A 7,500-nucleotide genomic window follows, 5' to 3' on the forward strand; every position below is an offset into this window, starting at 1 on the left:
GTGTGTGTGTGTGTGTGTGTGTGTGTGTGTGTGTGTGTGTGTGTGTGTGTGTGTGTTAGGTGTGTGTGTATGTGTGTGTGTGTGTGTGTGTTAGTGTGTGTGTGTGTGTGTGTGTGTGTGTGTGTTAGTGTGTGTGTGTGTGTGTGTGTGTTAGGTGTGTATGTGAGTGTGTTAGGTGTGTGTGTGTGTGTGTGTGTGTGTGTGTGTGTGTGTTAGGTGTGTGTGTGTGTGTGTGTGTGTTAGGTGTGTGTGTGTGTGTGTTAGGTGTATGTGTGTGTGTGTGTGTGTTAGGTGTGTATGTGTGTGTGTGTGTGTGTGTGTGTGTGTGTGTGTGTGTGTGTGTGTTAGGTGTATGTCTCTGTGTGTGTTAGATGTGTGCGTGTGTGTGTGAGTGTGTTCGGTGCGTGTTAGGTGTGTGTGTGTGTGTGTGTGTGTGTGTGTGTGTGTGTGCGTGCGTGTGTGTGTGTGTATGTACGCGCGCGCGCGTGCGCGTTATTCATCTCTCAAGATGAAATGTAAAAGATTCATAATTTCTGTTCTAAACAAACAAAACCTCCACTGTTGCCGACGACATGCCTGGTGTTTATGGAAACGCTAACACTGTGACAGGGACACTGGTGTACACTCTGTGTTTCTGTCTTTCTTGGCTGGTATCTCGCTTAGTCTCTGTCATGTGTCTCTGTCTGTCTTTCTGTCTGTCTTTCTCCCCGTGTGTGTGTGTGTGTGTGTGTGTGTGTGTTAGGTGTGTGTGTGTGCGTGCGTGTGTGTGTGTGTGTGTGTGTGTGTGTGTGTGTGTGTGTGTGTGTGTGTGTGTGTGTGTGTGTGTGTGTGTGTGTGTGTGTGTGTGTGTGTGTGTGTGTGCGAGGGAAAGTGAGAGACAGAGAGAGACAGACAGACAGAGAGACAGAGAAAGAGAGAGTAACACGCTCTCTCCCTCTCTCTCTCTCTCTCTCTCTTATGTGAATCCACAGAAAGTATGCCAGAGTATATGTGTGCGCGATGTGACTCAAAAAAAAGAAAAGAAAAAAAAGATACCTTTATCACACAATGAGTGACTGACCACCATGTATGGTTTATGTGTGTTACACCACACAAAGTAATTGTCTCTCTGGAGGTGATAAGGTATTCTGTCTTCTGTATCTTCTCTGTCACTCTCTGCCCCTGACTGACTGTAGTTCTACCTCTCTCTCTCTCTCACTCTCTCTCTCACTCACTATCTCTCTCTCTCTCTCTCTCTCTCTCTCTCTCTCTCTGTAGCTATCCCTTTCTTACCAACGGAAGCAGTGCAGTTTCAGTTTCAGTTTCAGTAGCTCAAGGAGACGTCACTGCGTTCGGACAAATCCATATACGCTACACCACATCTGCCAAGCAGATGCCTGACCAGCAGCGTAACTCAACGCGCTTAGTCAGGCCTTGAGGGGGAAAAAAAAAGAAAAAAAAGGTGAATAAATAATAGATAAGCTTACATAAATGAATAAATAATAATTATAATATAAAAAAGGTAGTAGTAAAAAAAAAAAGAAGACAACAATGCATCAACAACCTGGCTATATTCATTTACAAAGCATTACAAATGAGACAGTCATCAACTTGTTAGTATGCTTTCAATACTTTTGCTTTAAGTGCCTTACTTTAGTGTTTGATTGGTATATTGTTTTCGTTGCCAAAAGGGTTTACTTGTCTGGAACCAATTGACAGCAAATGTAACAACTCAACCTCTGTTGATGTGGGCCAAAAGCCTTATCAGTAAAACATTCGTATTCGTGTTCGTATCTCTCTCTTACTCTGCATCCCATTTCCTTCACCCATCATCAGAATGGTTAAGACGCTCACCTGCTAATACATAGAGTCAGTGAAGGTGTGGGTTCTTCTTCTTCTTCTTCTTCTGCGTTCACTCGTATGCACACGAGTGGGCTTTTACGTGTATGACCGTTTTTACCCCGCCATGTAGGCAGCCATACTCCGTTTTCCGGGGGGTGTGCATGCTGGGTATGTTCTTGTTTCCATAACCCACCGAACGCTGACATGGATTACAGGATCTTTAACGCGCGTATTTGATCTGCTGCTTGCATATACACACGAAGGGGGTTCAGGCACTAAGCAGGTCTGCACATATGTTGACCTGGGAGATGGTAAAAATCTCCACCCTTTACCCACCAGGCGCCGTCACCGTGATTCGAACCCGGGACCCTCAGATTGACAGTCCAACGCTTTAACCACTCGGCTATTGCGCCCGTCGGGTGTGGGTTCGAATCCCGCTCTCACCCTTTCTCCCAAGTTTGACTGGAAAATCAGACTGAGCGTCTAGGCGTTCGGATGAGACGATAAACCGAGGTCCCGTGTGCAGCACGCACTTGGCGCACTGAAAAACACCAACGAACAAAACAACCCATCGCAACAAGTCTTGTCCTCTGGCAAAATTCTGTAGAAAAAAAAAATCCACTCAGATAGGTACACAAATATACATGCATGCACTCAAGGCCTGACTATGCGCGTTGAATTATGCTGCTGGTCAGGCATCTGCCTAACAGGTGTGGTGTAGCGCATATGGATTAGTCCAGTTCAAATTCAAATTTCAAATTCAAAAACACTTTATTAATCCACATGGAAATTAACGTGTGCAATCACAGGCTCGTTGTAGACACCAACATAAAAGTGAACATGTGTACCATACAATACACTAAAACAAGTCAGATAAAAGCTCTCAGTAGCTGACTAAAAAAGCCCCACACCCGCACACCCCCCACACATGCGCACACATTAAGACAACAAAGTATTGCACAACAATGTATACCGATAGAAAACATCCAGCAGATAAAATATAAATATTCAACTCTCATCCTCACCCCCACCCCCACCCACACACATGTAAAGACAAGGTAGTGTACAATGTAAAAAAAAAAAAATCCAACAAATAGATCGTATATAAATGTAAAATGCACACACACACACACACACACACACACACACACACACACACACACACACACACCGGACGGACGCAGTGATTCCTCCTTGAGAAACTGAAACTCTGGATGTAGGTAGCTCTCTCTTATTCTGCTTCCCAATACCATTATCCGTCATCATACCTCTGTTCCCCCATCCGCCCCCCCCCCCCACACCCCCCTCTCCAACAACCCCCTCCACCGTCTTAACCAAGCACGTAGGCCTTCACTTTGATGAATTGAACAAGGCATATATATACCTTTTGTGGAAAACAGACTGGCGGAAATAATCATTTTGTGTCGATGATCAACTTTGGTGTTGACAGTATCCGGAGTGTTTATTTGTGTGTTTGTGTTTGTGTGTGTGTGTGTGTGTGTGTGTGTGTGTGTGTGCCCCTCTGTGTGTGTGTGTGTTTGTGTGTGTGTGTGTGTGTGTGTGTGTGTGTGTGTGTGTGTGTGTGTGCCCCTCTCTCTTTCTCCCTCTCTCTCTCTTCCCTTATTCATATGTGGCTATGGCTTTATTGATTGATTTGATATGGATACTTATATAGCGCCGATCCTCGGTCGGAGACCAAGCTCTAAGCGCTTTAGAAACACCGGGTCATTTACTCAACAGGCTGCCTACCTGGGTATAGAGCCGACTGACGGCTGCCATTGGGCGCACATCATTCGCTTCCTGTGTCGTTCAATCATATTTCAGGCACGCAAACATACACACTCAGACAAACATGTAACATTTTACGTGTTTGACCGTTTTTGTTTATTTACCCCACCATGTAGGCAGCCATACTCCGTTTTCGGGGGTGTGCATGTTGAGCATGTTCTTGTTTCCATAACCCACCGAACGCTGACACGGATTACAGGATCTTTAACGTGCGTATTTGATCTTCTGCGTGCGAAAACACAAGAGGGGAGTTCAGGCACTGGCAGGTCTGCACATATGTTGACCTGAGAGATCGGAAAAATCTCCATCCTTTACCCACCAGGCGACACCGAGATTCGAACCCCGGACCCTCAGATTGAAAGTCCAACGCTTTAACCATTCGGCTATTGCGCCCGTCATGAATCCTTACTGAATAAACCATCTGGATCTGGATCTGAATCTCTATCTCTCCTTCTCTCTTTCTCTTTGCGTCTCTTCCTGTGTCTCCAAAGCAGGTAAGGCAACGGTAAAAGGACCACTTACAGTGTGAAGAAAAACACAGGATAAAGATGACAGTGATGCTAAGTGTGTAGCAAGGAGAGAATATGAAGATATGTTGAAAAGAAAAGAAAAAAAGAGTACATACAATGGTTTGTTGCTGGGAAAACTTACCTCGTCAGTAAAATAAGTTTTATGAAAGAGAATTTGAAAAAAAAAACCCAACAAACTGTGCACAAAGTATCTCTTCAAAGAAAGCAATTTTACTGTGAATTAACAGTCGATGAATGGTTTAAGCATGCCTGCTTGAATTAGGGGCGACAACAGGAATGTATTGTATTGTATTGTATTGTATTGTATTACTTCTCACCAAAACAAATTTCTGTGTGAATCCCGGACTTCTCTACTAAGGGAGAGCACGTCGTCACAGTGCATTATGGCCCTTTTCATTTTCTGTCTGCAAGAGTTCTTGATTTCACTGGGTTTTTTTTTCATACATAATTTCACCAGGGACAGCCCTATTGTTGTCGCGGGTTCTTTTACGTGCGCTAAGTGCATGCTGCACACGAGATCTCGGTTTACATCGTCTCACCCAAAAGACTAGCATCCGGACTCCAACTCAAGGTCTAGTGGATGGGGTGGGTGGGAGGCGGGGGAGGCGGGGGAGGGAGTGTAGGGGGGTGTGGGGGGTGAAGAGTGAAACCCTGATCTGTATATATAGGATTTGAACCCGTGAAACATTTGCTTCCTATGTCGTGTGCATTACCACTAGGTCTGACAGCCAGTCAACGCCTTAACTGTCAGATCAGGACACTGCGGATATTTTCCCTTCCTTTTCTGTGGAATTCTTCTTCTTCTTCTTCTTTTTCGTTCGTGGGCTACAGCTCCCAGGGCTGCTACACCTACTGTCGCGAGATGGATTACATTTTTTACCTTTTGACCCTTTTCCTATTTCGTGTGCCTGTGTGGAGATGGATTTGTATAATGTATAAACTTCGAACGCCTGTTGTTTTTGTGTGCTTGAGTTTCATATAGTGTCATTTCTTGGGTTTTCACGTGCTGGGTTTTTATTTTTCCATTAAGCTGTACTCAGGGCAGCATCAGCTGAATTTTTGAAGCTGGTTTTTGGAAGTCAGACGCGCGGCAGAGCTCTCAAGAGAAACATCCATGTGGATGTTCTGAGTGTGGCAATATGTATTGCCCAGTTGTGTATAACACCTGTGTGTGTTGAAGTTAGGTTTTCCTGACTAGCCAAGTCCACCAGGGGAACAAGTTGTTCCATGTAAGTAGCCAGTATTTATTTTCAGTTAAACGTTTAAATGTTCTCGTTCTTTTTGTGTGTGTGTGTGTAAATGCTGCATTGGATAAATAGGAAGGGGTCTCTTTCGAAATGATTCTCTAAAGCATAAAGGTGGTTGACTAGCTTGTTTGTTGTTATACGTGGTTCATTGATTTTCTTGCTGCACTGTATTAAATCATTACTCGTCCTAGTATTATGGGGGATTTTGAGTAAAATTCATTGTTGTAATTTTTCCCGTATTGTAATAGGTCTCGGATAAGTTCATTTCCCAAGTAATGGTGGTGGTAGTGCCAGTAGAAGTGGTAGTGGTGGCAGTAGTGGTAGTAGTAGTTATTGTTTTGCATTTGGTTGGGTTTTATATAAACCACTTATTGGAACTGAGCCGTGTTTGCCAAGTGCAGTGATTAAAGCAGATTTTCTTATTACGTAATTGAATTAAGTCTTAAAATCGTTATTTTGATGTTTATGCTAGGTTGTGATATTACTGTCATAGTAATATTGGCCTTTTAGGCCTGTTCCTGTTCCTGTTCCTGTCCCTGTTCTTGTTCCTGTTCCTGTTCCTGTTCTTGGTATCTCCCTTTCCCGCCCGAGTCCGCTGGGACGACAGACTGGCAGCGTCCCTTCGCCAGACTCCGATAGCGTCCTGGGTTGAGCGTGGACGCTACAGCCCAGCTATTCCCTTTCGTCCCTTTTCCCTTGTTTCCCTTTTCCCAGCCCATTTGCGTCCTTTGACCCTTCCCGAACATCACCCGTTCGTCCATCTTCTCATCGTCGTCCCTCGTCGTCCCTTGTCGCAGCATCGTCGTTTATCATCTTGTGTCGAACTTCATCACTCCAGCTTTTCCGCCAGCCCCCTCAACAGTGCCGCTCACCGTTTGCGGTAGGGGTAGGGGTAGGTGGAGAGGTCAAGATTTGTGTTTGTCCCCTCCCCTTCTTTCCCTCACGTTCCCAGAAGGGACATCGACTTTATCATTAGTCATCACTCGGGATCCGAGTTTGTGTGTGTGTGATCATGAGTATGTGTGTGTGTATGTGTGTGTGCGCGTGTGCATGTGTGTGCTTTGATTGCATGAGGGCTGTATGCCATAGTTCGACAGTATACTTTTTGTCTGGGGGTTTTCTTATTTGTATTTGCAATTGTTTGTCGTGTAATAAAACTTTATTTAACCTTTCTAGTTCCTGATTCCTTCTGTGTGAGAAGGTAGGTCCCGTCCCAGGAGGGTCGGGGCGCGACACCTACGTTCACTCGTATGTACACGAGTGGGCTTTTTACGTGTATGACCGTTTTAACCCCGCTATGTAGGCAGCCGTACTCCGTTTTTGGGGGGCGGGGGTGTGTGTGCATGCTGGGTATGTTCTCGTTTGCTCGCATAACCCACCGAACGGTGACATGGATTACAGGATCTTTAAACGTGCGCATTTGATCTTCTGCTCGTGTACACACACGTGGAATGAAAATGGTTAACTTCTACGATTTTTGTTTTAACTGGACGCGAAACACACACACACACACACACACACACACACACACACACACACACACACACACACACACACACACACACACACACACACACACACACACACACACACACACACACACACACACACACACAACAGCAACAAAAAACCCAACCAAACAACAACAACAACAAAAAGAAACAAAACCCCAAAACACCTGAAGATGATGATACCCACATCTTTGGTCATTATCCTTCGTTCTAAAATCACCGATGCACGCCACCCTTGAAAGACATTGGCCAGATGGATCACACCTGTCACTGCACGTTATGACAGATGACTCTTCTAATGAGATCGACGTCATCGCCATCGCCGGGGTCATTCGTCTGTACACAGTCTGTACATATGACCGGCGTTTTGAGCGAGTGTGTGTGTCACAGGTATGTCATTCGTGAAGGATTTGTTCTGCCTGGTGGACTTAAAATTGACGTTGATGGTGTGTATGTATGTATGCATGTATGTATGGATGGATGGATGGACGGATGGATGGATGGTGTATATATCATGTATGTATGTATGTGTCTCGGCTTATATCACAGATTGACATAAGTTTACATTTGGGCCAACAGCAAAGTGAGAGCTGTATTATCAAT

At 44.9% G+C, this 7,500-nt stretch overlaps 1 protein-coding gene across 2 annotated transcripts in view; it reads left to right on the plus strand.

Annotated features, from left to right (window-relative positions):
- LOC143284851 (uncharacterized) overlaps nt 1-7,500 on the plus strand; it is a 73,800-nt gene that overhangs the window by 8,110 nt on the left and 58,190 nt on the right. The window contains exon 1 of one of the 2 annotated variants that reach the window (XM_076591953.1): nt 7,150-7,287. The exons of the other annotated variant lie outside the window; for it this stretch is intronic. The gene's annotated coding sequence lies outside the window, so the exon portion shown is untranslated. Of the gene's footprint in view, nt 1-7,149; nt 7,288-7,500 lie in introns of those variants that run through there. 2 annotated transcript variants of the gene reach the window in all.

The sequence above is a fragment of the Babylonia areolata genome, chromosome 8 (assembly GCF_041734735.1).
Source record: "Babylonia areolata isolate BAREFJ2019XMU chromosome 8, ASM4173473v1, whole genome shotgun sequence".
NCBI classification, from domain to species: domain Eukaryota; kingdom Metazoa; phylum Mollusca; class Gastropoda; order Neogastropoda; family Buccinidae; genus Babylonia; species Babylonia areolata.